Source organism: Carettochelys insculpta, chromosome 3, assembly GCF_033958435.1.
Source record: "Carettochelys insculpta isolate YL-2023 chromosome 3, ASM3395843v1, whole genome shotgun sequence".
NCBI lineage: Eukaryota > Metazoa > Chordata > Testudines > Carettochelyidae > Carettochelys > Carettochelys insculpta.
This window is the reverse complement of record NC_134139.1, coordinates 131,934,971-131,950,204: the sequence shown is the minus strand read 5'-3', so window position 1 is coordinate 131,950,204 and position 15,234 is coordinate 131,934,971. Positions and strand designations below refer to the sequence as shown.

General features: G+C 45.6%; 1 protein-coding gene across 2 annotated transcripts in view; it reads right to left on the bottom strand.

Moving 5' to 3' along the window:
• ASCC3 (activating signal cointegrator 1 complex subunit 3) overlaps positions 1-10,330 on the bottom strand; it is a 501,864-nt gene extending 491,534 nt beyond the window's left edge. For both annotated transcript variants that reach the window (XM_074990822.1, XM_074990825.1), the window contains exon 1: positions 10,311-10,330. The gene's annotated coding sequence lies outside the window, so the exon portion shown is untranslated. The remainder of the gene's footprint in view (positions 1-10,310) is intronic.
• Between the last annotated feature and the right edge of the window lie 4,904 nt (positions 10,331-15,234).

Here is a 15,234-nt window from a genome sequence, read left to right as displayed (position 1 = left end):
ATCCGCTGGTGGTACATCTACACTTACCATGAGATCAACCTGTTCAGGTCGATCTTCTGGAGTTCCATTTAGCATGTCCGGTAAAGACACGTGAAATTGATCTCTCTGGGGTCCACAGTTGAACCTCTATTTCCCCTCTTGCGAGGGGTAAGGGAGGTCAACAGGAGATACATCAGTGATGACAGCCCTTATGACTGACTGCAGCTATATCGATTCTAGCTATGTAATTGCCATAGTTAGAACTGCTTATTTGCGATTGAATAAGGTCTAGCATACACCAAGCCTGGGCCATCACTTCTCTCTAAGAATTTGTTCAAAGCTCCCCTTTCTCCATTCAGGGATATGGCTGATCTATAATCCTCTCCATATGGAAACTGCTCTGCCCAAACCTTCTGAAAGACAGGAAATAGAAGTCTTGACCTACCCAGATCTTGTTATGCCCTCTTAAACCCAGATTCACAAGTATATCCCCAATAAATTACCGCAGTGACTGAAGCAAAGGCCAGATCTGGAGCTCTGTTCACCATAATATTCTCAGTCTAGTGGGCACAAAAATCTCTGATTTTCAGTAGTTTCTGTTCCAAGCCAATTCCCTGATCTCAAAAAAGACACACACACATTCTGATTGCTCTTACTTTCTCCTATCCAATCCCATAAATTCCAAAATGATTTTTAAAAGGCTCTCATAACAGGATCAGCAAGAGTTAGAACAACAGTGATGTAACTATAGATCGTTAAGAACTTCAAAACCAGTTCCTGAACAGTGTTATATTTTACACATTGCTATTACCAGCAATCTCACAGGTACAGTAGTGTGTGCTACGACAGTGCCAATGATGAAAAACATACATCGCTCCTCTTAATAATTTAACAGATTATAAACAAAAATTATTCTGCCTATTTTAACTAGTCATCTTAATATTAGCAAGACATTTTTGTGTCTCACTAAAATAGTTTTAATGCCAGAACATGAGAAAAATGGAAGTGAGAAGTAATCATCCAACGTTAAACACAGCATGTTTTAGAACTAAGATGATCATTTCCAGACACTTATTTTTCTGGCTGGCCCTGGAATTGCTGATCTGAGACAGGACAAACTTCATTTTGGCTTTTCTACTGACTGTATTTGCAATGATAAAACCTATTCCAGTAAACTAAATAGCAAGATAAATGCTGACAAATGTAACCCCTCCTTTGACTTCACCAGAAGTTAGAGCAAACCATCAAAGAGCATAGCAAGACAAAGTCATGTGGTATTCCAGAGAGTAAGTCACAAATCTAGGGGAATTTACCCTCCTAGTTATATACGGCATGATTTTCAGTTCCTTATAGCCACAGTTCTTAAGCTTTCATTGATACATTCAAAATGAACACACTATAAAACAGACCTATATAAAGTTTAAGGTGTTACGAAATACCATCTCATTTGGTAGGAGAGGTGAAATCACAGCCCAAACAAACCTCACAGTATCAAAGAGCCCTAACTGCTGTAATAGGCATGTGCTCTAAGACCCAGCACCTATGTATCTGTTTGCTTTAACTACATTGTAGCATCACTCAACCACAATTGCAACGAAGGGTCCTGTGGCACCTGATAGACTAGCAGAAAAGTTTTGAGCATGAGCTTTCATGAGCAAAGACTCACTCCCAAAAGCTCATGCTCAAAACTTCTCTGTTAGTCTACAAGATGCCACAGGACCCTTCGTTGCTATTACAGATCCAGACTAACACGGCTACCCCTCCGATACTCAACTACAATGGTCATTTTACTGCTACATGCTAACATGAAATCCATTCTGACAATTTGTCAGATGAACCACCCATAGTACAGCCGAACAGATGGATACACAACAGCCTGAAGACTTCTGCACTTGCTTTTTTGAGTATGCTTATTTAGCAGAAGTGTTTGTTTACCTGAAATACACTCCAGTAGTATCTGCAAGCATGCTGTATAGAGGCTGATTTCCAAAACTCAGAGTTGACTGGTTTCCTCTTGTTTTATAGAGCTGGCAGGCTAGCAGCACCTTCCTCACATAGCATGCCAGCTGACTGGCAAAATAGCAACTTCCTATTTCCTTGTTTTGTATTATATTTAAGACAATTTAAAATTAGCACTGATTTACTGTTCTTTGTGCTGAAAGGACATGCCACTTTCTTTTAAGCATTGCAACGTGTGCTAGCTGGGAAAAAAAAAAAAAAAATCCACCAGCTGGTGCCCGCTCCTCCTGGGCAGTTTGCCTGAATCACTGGCAATATGCTCATGAGAACACTTTGAACGTTCATAATTTCTCATATCAAAAGGTTGCACTACATTTTGCCCAGTTACTAAATGTAGGAAATAAAGCTATTCCAGGCCAAGGGGGATGACTAGCATTACTACGATGGCTTGAGACTCTAAAAGGAGAAGTGGCCCCCAAGGAACTCACAGGGTCAGATCAATAACTTTCAGTTGTTCAAATGTTTGAAGTACATGTTGGACATTTGACACCCTCTTCCAATGCATGCACAGCTTTCAAGCATGACGACCATTTCTATAATGTACCAAAGTGTATTTTTATTGACTGCTGTACACCCATTTCCTATTTCAAAATTAGGAAACTTGCAACGAGAACATAATATTACTCCCACACAAGAGTTTTCAGAAAGGCAGGAAAATATTTTTGGAGTTCAAAGTACAAGGAGATATCTGCCTTCAGTATGTATTCAGCCCCTATTACCATGACACCTGACCAACACAAGGTCTTGTGTGTATTAATCTTCACAAACACCCTGGAGAGGTAAAGAAGTAATACTACCATGGTACAGTTGCAGAATTGACACCAAGAAAAACTAAAGGCTCATCTGCTCATGTGTCCCCTGGGGGTACTCAGAGGTCTTCCAGGCTGATCAACTAATCTAGGTAATTTTTTTCTAAAGCCGGGGGTTGCAGCTCTGGAAGAGGGGAACGTAGGACAGATTTAGGGAAATCATTCATGCAAGGCCAGTATTAGGAAGTGGCAAGCAGAACTGCCCACGGCCCATAACACAGGGCAACCTGTAAAGCTAAGTTACAGGCTCACCAAGGAAAAACAGGCTCAAGTATCACTCTGAAATGTAAATATTTATATGTCAAATCAGTTTACTTTGAAGATGTGGTAAAAAGTGAGAAAGCAATCAATTTTTCTTCTAGTGTGCTGTGATGCTTTTGTATTTTTGTTCGATTTTGTTAGCAAGTGGTTTTGGAGGAGTGAGGGGAATGAAACTTGGGGTACACAAGACAAATCAGGCTCCTGAAAGGGGTGCAGTCATTTGGAAACATTGAGAACCACTAGTCTACACTGTAGAGCCTTGGCCAACATTACTATGCTGGCAGATCCCCCCCTAGTTTTGACACAATGTAAACCAGCAGGAGTTCCTCTGCCTGCATAGTTTAACTACCTGTACAACATTATTGTGCCAACTGAAAAGCTTTTGTTGGCATAGGTATATCTATAGTAGCAGTTCTCTCACCTGAATTACAACACATGAAGGTGCAATTCTCTCCATGCTCCTAGCCAATACAGTATACCAGCTAAATATGATGGCTTACACTAGGCCCAAGTCACCTGCTCAAAGTCACACAGGAAGTCTGTGGAAGGGCAAGAAATTGAACTTGGGTCTCCCACGTCTCGAGCTAACATCTAATCAGGCTAGCCTCCCTCTACTCTGTACACATAAGCAGGTATTATACTGCTGAAACCCAAGAGTGAGTATCTCATCTAAATGAATTGCAGGTTTCACACACTGTACAACAGAACATGAAAGACTGTGCAAGGGTCTGCTGTTCCCTGTCATTTGCGCACTTCTGCAGCCACTCAGATATTCAAATGCCACTCAGCTGATGAGCAGAATGCCCACAGCTAGATTTTTGTTTCTACTGGTGGTGCACATTCATGCATGCCTCCGTGCACATAAAGACTTACTCCATCGATGGATGGAAAAAGATAAGGAACTTTTTAGGGGAGAGAAGAAAGGCAACATGATTGAGGGGGCTCTAGTAGTATGTTGCTTTAGGGAGGTTTAGCCTGCAACACTGCAATAGGTGGCTGACTCAAACTGACAGAGACCGTTTCAAAGAGGATTCATCAGAATACACAAATAGCTCATTTCAAACCAGCTAGCACTGTACACTGATATTAAATTGCATATTCTGAAAAGGTTCAGAAAAGGGCAACAAAAATAATTAGGGGTTTGGAATGGGTGCCACATAAAGTGAGATTAAAAATACTAGGACTTTCAGTTTAGAAAAGAGGAGACTGGGGGAAATATATGATTGAGGAATGTACAATCATGACATGTATAGAGAAAGCATATAGAGAAAAGTTATTTACTTGCTTCCAGATCATAAGAGCTAGGAGTCACCAAATGAAATTAATAGGTTTCAGATTTAAGGCAAGCAAAAGTAGTATTTATTCATGCAGCACAGTAAACATGCAGAACTCCTGGCCACAGGATGTTGTGAAGACCAGGACCTGAATGAGGTTAAAAAAACCCACCACTAGACAAGTTCATGAGGAATAGACCCATCAACACTTATTAGCTAGGATGGTTAGGAATAGCGTCCATAGCCTTTGTTCTTCAGAGACTGGAAATCGCTGTCCAAGGAGCAAGCACCTGATTACCTCTTCTGTTCACTCCCTCTGGGGGATCTGACTTTGGCCACTGTTAGAAGACAGGATATTGGGCTAGACACACCTTCAATCTGACCCAGTATGGCTCTTATGTTCTTACATTTTTGTGCTGCTTGTAAGAGGACAAATCTCAAGTGGAGGTGTGGTTTTTTTTGGACACCCCTCCCCCTTTGCCCAAGTATAAAAGGCTATTTTGTTGTTCAATAAGAACACGTTGGCTATGTCTAATCTAGCCCCAGCACTTCAAAAGGGGCACGATAATGAACCTAATTGGAAGATGCTAAATGAGCATCTTTTTCATTATAGAAATAAGGGGATCTCAAACTATGTGGGGTCCTTTCAAAAAGGACCCTGTGTAGACGAGCCACGCATGATCAAAAGTGGCACTTCTGAAGTGCCACGGCTGCCATTATACTAATGAGGTACCGCGTATTCGTGGCAGCACCTCATTAGCATCTTTCAATTAGATTCACTATCATGCTCCTTTTGAAGTTCTGGGGCTAGTGTAGACATAGCTGTTGTGTAAAGAAGCGTTTTTAATAGAAAACTCAAATATTGCTACCACTAGAAATTGGTTAGGAGGCTAGCTTGGCTCTTCTTTGGCATAACTGAGCTTTCCAGAATTTTGTAAATATTCCCTTTTCCTGTTCAAGTTATATTAGAAAGTTCAGTTAATCAAGTATTTAATGATACTAATCGTAGCCTCATTACTACAACTGCAATTAATGATTTTAATATAAAATACATGTTGATACATCTCATGTACACCTTTGTTTTGTGGCAGTTTATATCCAAAATAGCTTATTAAGAACTGCATTTATCAATTAATGCTCTGCTATTCAGTGATACTAACTCCAATTTCCAGTTAAACTATTCTTTCTGGTGCTATCACTGGGCCCCTGCCAAATGAAAAGTGGTGATAGTATTTGTAGGATTTTCCATGATGCAATAAGCCTTAGCCTTTTTTCATATTTTATTACTATACAGGACTGTCATGTCAAATTGTGTTCAGTACTTCACCAACAGCATGTACTACACAGACATACACTTGGAGCACATTGCTCAGTAACCATAGTCCCCATTGGTGAAATGAAATAAGTTGCTATCAACAGTTTGATCCAGTAATCAACTACAGGTTGAACCTCGCTAATCAGAAATCTCTCCTCTGGCATACTCCATAATCTGGCATTATTTTGGTTAACTGGTTGACTCCTTATAAGTGTAGCCATGTTTCCCTGAGGTCCCATAAAGTGAGAGTTTCCAGCCACCAGTTCTGGCTCTCTGTTCTGTGCCACTATTTAGCTGTAATTTACCCCTAAATGTCTTCTAAGAGCCCAGTAAACAGTAAAAGTGTTGGTAATGCTGCTAGATAATCTGACCTCCCATGGTCTGGCAAATTCTCTCATCCAACACCAGTCAGGACACAAGGGTACCAGATTAGGGAGGTCCACCCTGTAATGTGTTTCTTAAATAAGAACACATACTGTAGTCAAAATACAATGCTATTTAGCCCTTCTTGCCACACAATGCACTCAATCAAAATTTCTCTAATATTTTTATTACCTGATGTAAGTTTACACTGCAACTGATCAGCAGATCATATACGATGAAAAAAGTGGTTCTTTATACCATTTCAAAAATACAAATGTGTAGGAAAAACACTAACTGAGTTTGAGATGGTTAACATGATGTTAAAACTGAAGGTTTTGGCATTCATTGCCGAGAAAGTTTCCTACTTGTTCTGTGCAAGCAGATTTTTCTAGCTCTGCCAATAAGTGCTCTGTCTTCTCTGTCATTCCTTTTAGCAAATTCAGATGTTTTATTATTTATCAAGAATTCAATTAAATATCAATAAATGCACTATTTCACCTGTTCACCTGCTCATAAAAGCACTTCTGTCAGCAATTTATAATTTAACAATGGCCCATGAAGGATCAGGAGCACTTACTGCAAATTTGAAAGCTGCTCAGTGTACAATGCAACGTGGAATCTCTATTCCAAGAGTTCCTTAGAATGTACAAGAGGCTGACGTAGATGGCATTGATGGAATCTCCTGATATGCCCTGCTTATAATTGCCTATTATCTCTATGATACACATAGTAGAAGTCCATTCTCTTTTTCTGCACTTATGGTCACATTTTAAAATGCAAGCACACCACAACATTTGTTGTTTGCCGTGAAAGACACTTTCATGATATTTAACACAGCATGATAACATTCAGTTGATTCATACAGAAGGCAGAACATAGATGTTTGCCAAATAACGCAAGCAACAATAGAACCTCAAAGTTGCAGATACATTGGGAATGGAGGTTGCTCATCACCCAGAAATGTTCCACAACTCAGAACAAGATACTACTGACTTCAGCTGGGTGGGTAGCAAAGAGGATTATAGCTGCAGAGTGCATGGAGGGGGTAATGTCAGAGCTTTGAGCAGGGTTTGACCCTCAGGGTACCAGGGCTCCAGCCATGGAGTTCAGGGTCTCTCCCACAGGAGAGCACCAGGGCTCTCCGCTTTAGACTTGGGGAAAGCACTGGGACTCGAGGCTCCAGCCTCATGGCTCCCAGTTTCAGCCTTGCAGCAATCGGGGACACAGTGCTTCAGATTCTCAGCTCCATTCTGAGCTTCTCCACAATGGTGTACTCCCAGGTACAGAGTTCCCCACAGCTCTGCTCCCAGTTTCAGGTAGGGGAAGGTGTACCAGGGTTCAAGCTGGTAATGGAGTGGTGGGGATGATACTCCAAGCACCAGTGCTCCCCATGGTTTAAATATCCTGAGCCCCACTACATCCCAAGTTCAGAAATCTTGATTCTTCCTCTCTGCAGATGAGAAGCCACCCCTCCTGTCACTAAGCCCTGGGCCCCAAGACTAAAGCCCCAACACTAGCACAGTATTTGCTGTTTTGTTTGTTTGGGTCTTCCTGATCATTTCTACTTCCACAGACTGCCTGACTGATCATAAGTCCATAAATCTGGTACTTGTATATTTGAGGTTCTACTGTACCCTGCTTTAATGTCTCCCAGATGTCTCTCCACCTTGTCCTGAGAACTGGCTTGTTCTCTAACTGTTGAGAATGTAAGATGTTAGAAGGCCAGTGTTACAGACTCACTTCTGATACTGATTGAGAATGGATAAGGTTCCTCCAGAATACCAGCATATTCTAAAACAAAAGGAGATAGCGGGGCAGAAAATACTACTCTATGAGAAGTTATAATTTCATTATAATTTCAGTTATTTTCTCTACTAGGAACCAAAAACTCACCCTTTCTCAATACAAAACAATTAACACTTGCTATATGCTTTAAATATGAATGTCTTGTTTTGCCATCTTAAGTAATGGTAACATGTTTAGGGTCCCTCATTCACAAGGCAGTGGTTCCCAACCTTTCATGTAACACAGCACACTTCAGTGAGACAATTCCACAGCACACCCACTTTTTCCAATTGAACTGATTGCTCATAAATGCAGGGCCACCGAAGGGTGGGGGAAGGAGGAACTGATGACCCTGTAGCAGCTGGGGGCTCAAGCAGCAAGGCTGCCTGAGTCCCAGACAGCATCAGGTCATCAGTTTTCCTCTGCAAGGGGAAAATGATCAACCTTATACCAGCTGGGAGTCAGCAGTCCCTCTGGAAAGCTTCTGAGGACAAACTGACCAACCCTGCATGGGGGGTGGGGAGTCCAAGCCAGGTGAGGGATCTAGAAGCCAGGCTGCCTGATTCCCCACTGAGGTTTGTCAATTACCCCTTGCAGAGGCTACCAGAGGGAAATTGATGACCCTGAGCCAGCTAAAGACTCAAAACCTTGTTGCCTGAGCCCCCAGCTGGCATGGGGGTCATCTAAATGTGACCAGAAATTTCATCAACCCCCTCCACACCATGGCTCTGCAAAGAGCTAGGTGGAGGGGAAACTGATGTTTCCACAACACACACACAGTTCTCACAGCACAGTGGATGAGAACAACAGCATAAGTTGAACAGGTACACATGAGTAGACCCACCTAAAAAGGGCCAACTCTGGAAGTTTTAGTTTTGGCCACATGTTGTGACAGGCACATTTAAGATCCAAGGTTCTTGAAAGACTAAGGACGCGAACTCAAAGCAGCACAAAACCTGCCACAGCAGATAAAAAACCTGCACACACCTCCACTAGCACAATGATCGACACCTCCTCCAACCAGCATTCCCAGTAAGATCAGCACTTCTGTGGCTGCCCAGGAAAAATTCAGATGTCACCCAGCTGATTAGCAGAACACCTACAACCTCTCACAGCCAGCAGCAAGTGCTTCTACTTGTGCATATCCAAACGTGCTTTGCTGCACATAGATGGAAAAAAGTGAAAGATAAGGTGTGGGCAATGTTTCTTCTAAGTGCCCTACACATGACAAACACTGCATTGGAAGAGAAATCATGCAAGTGCCACAGCAACAACTATAGGGCAGAAACCAAATCAATGTATTTTCAAATCAGTTCATACAGAACAGTAATAAGGCAAAATACACCGTATCACTTGTGGATGATCACTTCTCATTTGATTTGACCTCTCAGCCTTCTGCCTCAACAGAAACTTGCACAGAACACTCAAACTTTACTACACACTGTACACCATGAACTCAATAGACACTTGTTTACATCTCCATTTTCTATGACTGGAAAACTGCTAGTTACCCACTGGTCTTGAATAATCTCTTGGAACACATTCTTAACACGTTGCACTTCGTACTCAGAGTGGAACAGCAAAATACCTTTACCATACATGAGGAGCTCTGAAGAAATCTTTCATAAACACCAAACTGTATTTTTCATTGTATTTTATTTTTGTAAAACCTGACCACTTCAAATTTTGTTTTAAATTTCAACCTTTTATTTCCCAGCAATGTTTGAAATCTGAAAGTGAAAATGCTAGGAACTCCAAAGTATTCATACAACAGTTTGAAAAGTGAAACTTCATTTGTCAGGGCCCAGAGAAAGGAAACTTGAACGGGAAGAGCTGCAGATTAACCCTGATTTTAAAAACAGTTAATTTTAATAATATTGTTGCCAAACAATTTTCTGTTGACAGTGCCCCGATAACACACCCCACACACACACACAAACTGCCGGCGGGAGAAGCCAACAATCTGGAAGCCAGGTGCACTGAGAGCTCCCAGAACGCAGCCAGTGGAGGGGACACGTGTAGCTCCACACGGAGTAAAGGCCCCAACATAGCCTGCGTGACACTAACAGCCCAGTGCCGGCGGCCGGGCTTGGAGAAGCGGAAAGAGGCTCAAGGGGCCCCGCACGCGGACACACAGCGCGAGCTGCGACCGGGCTCCGCTCCACTCTCCGCAAAATCACGGAGCGACAGAGTCGATGCCCCCAAGCTCCGGGGAGCAACACGGAGCAGCGTCCCGGCAGGCGAGGATCCAGGTCACCAGCTCCACTGCACGGCTGGGGGAAACTGAGGCACGGGGACAGCGACGCCGGTTACAACCTCAGCGCTGCGCTCGAGCGCGCCCCGCCGGCAGGGCGGCGGGCTCCGGGGAAACCGGCGTCCCACACCCCCCCGCCCCCGTGACGACCGGGCACAGCACGTCCCTGCTCCAGATCAAGACGACCCACGGCGGGGCCCAGCCGCAAATGCCACAGTGGCACTGTCCGACCCCTCCCGCCCGGAGCTCACCTGCCTTCCGGCTGCCGGTCCCCGCAAAGCGCAGCACTGTGCGACACTGCCGTAAAGTGAAGAAGCGAGGCTGGGACCGCCCAAAGGCAGGCGGTGGGGCGGTCCGACGCGAAGCCCCGCCCCCCTCAATTCACCAGAGCTACATCTGTTCCCGTATTGACAGGTACCCGCGCAGCAGCCGGCTGTCGCCTCACACCTACAGCCCGCTCTGCTCCGTGCGGTGCGACAAAGCGCACTGTCCTTCTGGTCTGCCCCGCTCTCCCTGTGCCGCCGCACTGCGCCCTTTCTCTGCCGCCACCTGCCCTCGCCACATCTGCAGTGTGTCCCCCCCACTCCTGCCCGCATTGCTGCACCTGCGCCCTGCAACCCCATCTCTGTCAGCACCGCTGCCCTTGCGCACACCATCCCTCTTCTCACCACACAGTGAGACCCGGAGACACGCGGCTTCAAGTTGGCCCAAACTCGCTCTAGCGTGAGTTAAGCGCAACTTGAAGTTGCTCTGTGACTGTCAGCCTGTGTAGCTTGCCACAGCTGTAGGCAGCTACGCAAGCTAAGAGCCCCTTCTCCCTGCTTTCCCCCAGCCGTGAAGATAGGGAGAAGCAGCCAGGAAACTGACCAGCCCTGGTGGGCTGGCCAGTTTCCTGGGTCCGGAAGCGGTGGGGAGCTGGGACCCAGGCAGCAGCCTGGCTCCCCACCACGACTTGAATAAACCTGAGTTATGCGGGTTTTACTGTGCTTGTATACTGCCCCCACCATCACCACCACCTTCCCTCACTACCTCTCCTGTACCGTGTCCCTGCTCGCTCTTACCAGCATTGCCACACCAGTACTCTACCCCAACATCCCCTACCTCCACTGCCACACCTACCCCTGCTAGCCTCTCCTCCCACTGCCACTTTTGTACCCCCCTCCACTTCCACGTTCCCACTACCACACCCATTCCCTACCAAGCTATCTCCTGCCCCCATTGGCACAACTGCACCCTACCCTGCTATCCCTCCCTCCACTGTCCCACTTTTACCCTAATCCCCACTATTCCCTGTCTTCACTGGCACACCTGTTCTGTATCATGATATCCCCACCCCTACTGCCAGGTGTGTATCCTGCCCCAGCCATCACCTACCAGATGTCTACCCAACCCCAGCTGTTCCTACTATTCTTTTGATAGTCCACATGACCCCCAATTCCCATACCTATATCATACCTCCTGCTACTTCATAAAACCGCGTATACCCTTCTCCCCATGCTATGCTCCACTACTAAAAACATATATCTTAAATATCCCCTATGATGGGGATGAGCAAACTTTTTATGTCAGGACCTCCTTTTCATTCTTGCAATTAGCAGGGGGGCCTGAACCTGTCTAATGTAATCCAAACTGATGGAAATTTAGGTTATACTCATATGAAAAACATCTTTTCAGTATGTGTAAGAGAATAAGTACGTAGAATGTGAAAACTTCATTAATCAGTATACAAAAGTCAATACACAGACATAAAAATAGTAATATATCTCAATATTTTTAATGAGCTGGATGTGCCTGAAACCAAAGCAGCTGATCATGCTGCGCCCCTTTTCAAAATGTATGCCCCCCACTTTGCACACCCCTGTCTATGCTATTCCCCTGCACCCCGCACACATCCCAAACACCTTACACTCTGCTGTCCCTGCCTCCAGCCTGCCCTGCAGAGACCTCACCCTCCTCAGTGCTCCTGAAGACTGGTCACAGACTCTCATCCACGTGTCCTTCCCCACATACTGCTCTCATATACCATTGTCCATCTGCATCCACATAAATCTCATTCCTCATTCTGCTCCCTCCCCAGCTCTATTCCAGCTCATATACTGTTTCCACCCATACATTACACACAATTTACTGCTTCTTGTTCTACCTCCAGTCCCACACTACATATTGATCTTACTAGCCCCAGCCAAATTGTCCCTTTCTTCCATAAACTGCTTCCTACTCTAACTTCCCACATATGTTGCTCCCTACTGTACTCAAATCTGCATACACCTGAGCTAACGTCAGGGCCTCGATTATTCATTCAAACAGCCGATATAATTCCTCTGTCCCTTTTTATACTCCATCACACGCTGATGAAAATTGGAATGTGGACAGACTCATAAGCAGGTTCCCATCAAATTCCTGGTCCACTATGGCCAGTTTCACAGCCACAGAATTTGAAAATACATACATTTCAAATTTGAAGCTATTTAAACCTGAAATGTTATGGTATTGTAACCATCCGGTTCCAACCCAAAAGGCGAATGGGGGGGTGGTGTCATAAACCTGTTGTACAGAGGTCCTGGGAATACCACCCTCACTTTTGTGCTGTTTTCAGAGCTGGACTCTGAAGGCAGCGACCACTGAGCATCTTGCAACCACAGGAGGTTCCAAGAGGTAAAGGTGGGTCTGATCTCCCCTGTGCTAGGGGCTCCTGGCTGCTTCTCCTGACTGGCTTAGGGGGACAATACTTGCTCTCTCTCTGCACAGCTTCAGAAACTTCTGCACCCCGTGCCCCACACTGAGCTGCAGAAGCCTCAGGCTGCTGCCCAGTACCAGACAGCTTCCTGGAGCAAGGAGAGGCACATGGAGGCAGGTCTTGTCTGATCCCCCGCCCCGCATCCACCAGAACAGCAGTTTTCAGGGGAGGGACAAGTCACATCCCTGCCCAGTCAGTGCTAGGAAGCCCCCTTTGATAGGGCATGCCTTGGAACTAGGAGACATCAGATTTCATGGGGAAGGGCTTATTTCACAGTCCGTGGTGCATTTTTCATGGCTCTGAAATTGGCAGAGGCCTAATCATAAGACACTATTTCAAGTCATATTGAGAATTTTTAGAAGGAAATGGGGAACTGCAGAGATGAAAGTTTATGAGGGTGTTGAACACAAGGAGATACCTGATTTAGAAGTAAGCAGGGAGGTATCTGGCAGGGTTGCCAATGGGGCCTTTCAGAGTTTACATGGAGAAGAAAAGAAAGGGTGAGAATATGAAGAAAAGTCCAGATACTTTTACAAACATGGTCAGTTGTTATTCTTTAGGGCACAACCTAGCTAAGGCAAAGAAGAAATGTGTAATATTATGGTTATAATAGTGCTTAATTAGATGTATTATCATGGTATAAGTAAACCCTGAACAAAGAATGCAAACTCATATTACTAGAAGAAGCACCTAACTGAATAAATATTAACCCTCAGAGTTTGACTAGTCACTTCTGTCTTCAGTTTTACCATCTTCAGAAGCATCTAGTATTGCCTCTGTCAGATGGAGGATAGTGGACAAGATACATTTTCTGTCCTGACAATTACAGTGTTCATCAAATGCAGATGTAATATATGTATACATATACGTATAGATGAGAGATATAGAGAGAAAGTCCAAATGCACAGCTAACGGACTAAACTGCTACAAACCATCAGAACAAGGGGCTTGTGATGGGCTATGCAAACAAACGAGGCATTCTTCATTTGTATGACAACTTGAAAAGCAACATTACTGGACTATGTCCAGGTTTGTCATCAATGCTGTGGCTTCCAGTGACATGAAATGAACCAAGACCACCCTTCCAAAGAAAGATCTTAGAAGGCAACCTGAACTGATGCTCCACGGAGAGGTAGCTGTCCAAGGTGGCCAGTTTCCATATAGCAATTCTGACCTGCTTTTTGAGAGGTAGAGTGGGCCACAAGGTGATGTCCTGGTGCCTCAAAGCAGGGGTGAGCCAGTGCTCAGTGGAGCATTAGTTCAGGGTGAGAAAGGCCACCATCGGGGCTGTCCTCATGGAGGTAAGCTAGGCCCAGGTCACACCCCTGCCACAGGGAGAGGGGAGAGGGCTTCAGGGCATGGGGACCTGCGGTGGCAGGGGGTCAGGAGTGGGTGGGAGTGCAGGGGCTGCTGTCTGGGAGGAGGCGGGGGTGCAGGGGCTGGGAACTCCCCACCACACCCTCATGAGAGCACATTACCTCCATCCTGTGCTGGTCGTCTGCACAATAAACATGATGCTTCTCCACTGAGTCAGCTATATCAGGGGCCTGGATGCTGCTGTTGGGGGACTTGCAGCACTTGGGTTCCTGAGCTGCTTTGGCACCCTGGATAGGATGCTCTTTCCCATCCGTGCCCTGGCACACAGTTCTGGCCACTATGTGAACCGCAAGGGCTACCACTTAGTAGTCCTCCATGTCCTGGTGGATCACAAAGACCGGTTCATGGACATGTATGTGGGCTGGGCAGGCTGAACACAATGCCTGGGTGTTCTGGAATTCTGGCCTGTGCCAACATATGGGGGCTGGGACCTATATGGCCCAGAGGGAGCTCCTGGTCAGGGACACCACCATGCAACTGTGCATGGTGATGCATGCCGCCTACCCACTACAGCCATGGCTCATGCAGCCTTATATCAACTGCCTTGATCCCACCCAGGAGGCCTTCAACACACGTCTCAACTAGGCCCACAACATTGTGGAGTAGGTCTTTGGGGCCTGAAGGGACGGTGCCTCCTCTCACACCTGGAGGTTGGGGTTCAGAATGTCAGCATGTGGTGGGTGTCTGCTGTACCCTCCACAGCATTGTGGAGGAAAAGGGGGACTCCATCCAGGGTGGGCGGCCGAGTCAGGCCCCGGGTATGAGCAGCCAGCTGCTGCTGCCAGTTGCCAGGCCAACTGGGACAGGGTTCACATGAAAGAGGCCCTCTAGGAGAGCTTTCCTATTGGGTTCCACTGACCTCTCACGCACAGCCACCCCTCACCATCCCCCCACACATCCACCCCTCACCACCCACACATCCACCCCCAACAAAAACATGGGACACAGGGATTTTTGGGAAATAAAGCCTTTGCTCTTAAACCTCGAGCTGGTAAACCGTCAAACCAAAACAATTTACAATGGGGAGCAGAGCAACCCATGTGCATTGTGGGGGCAGGGAG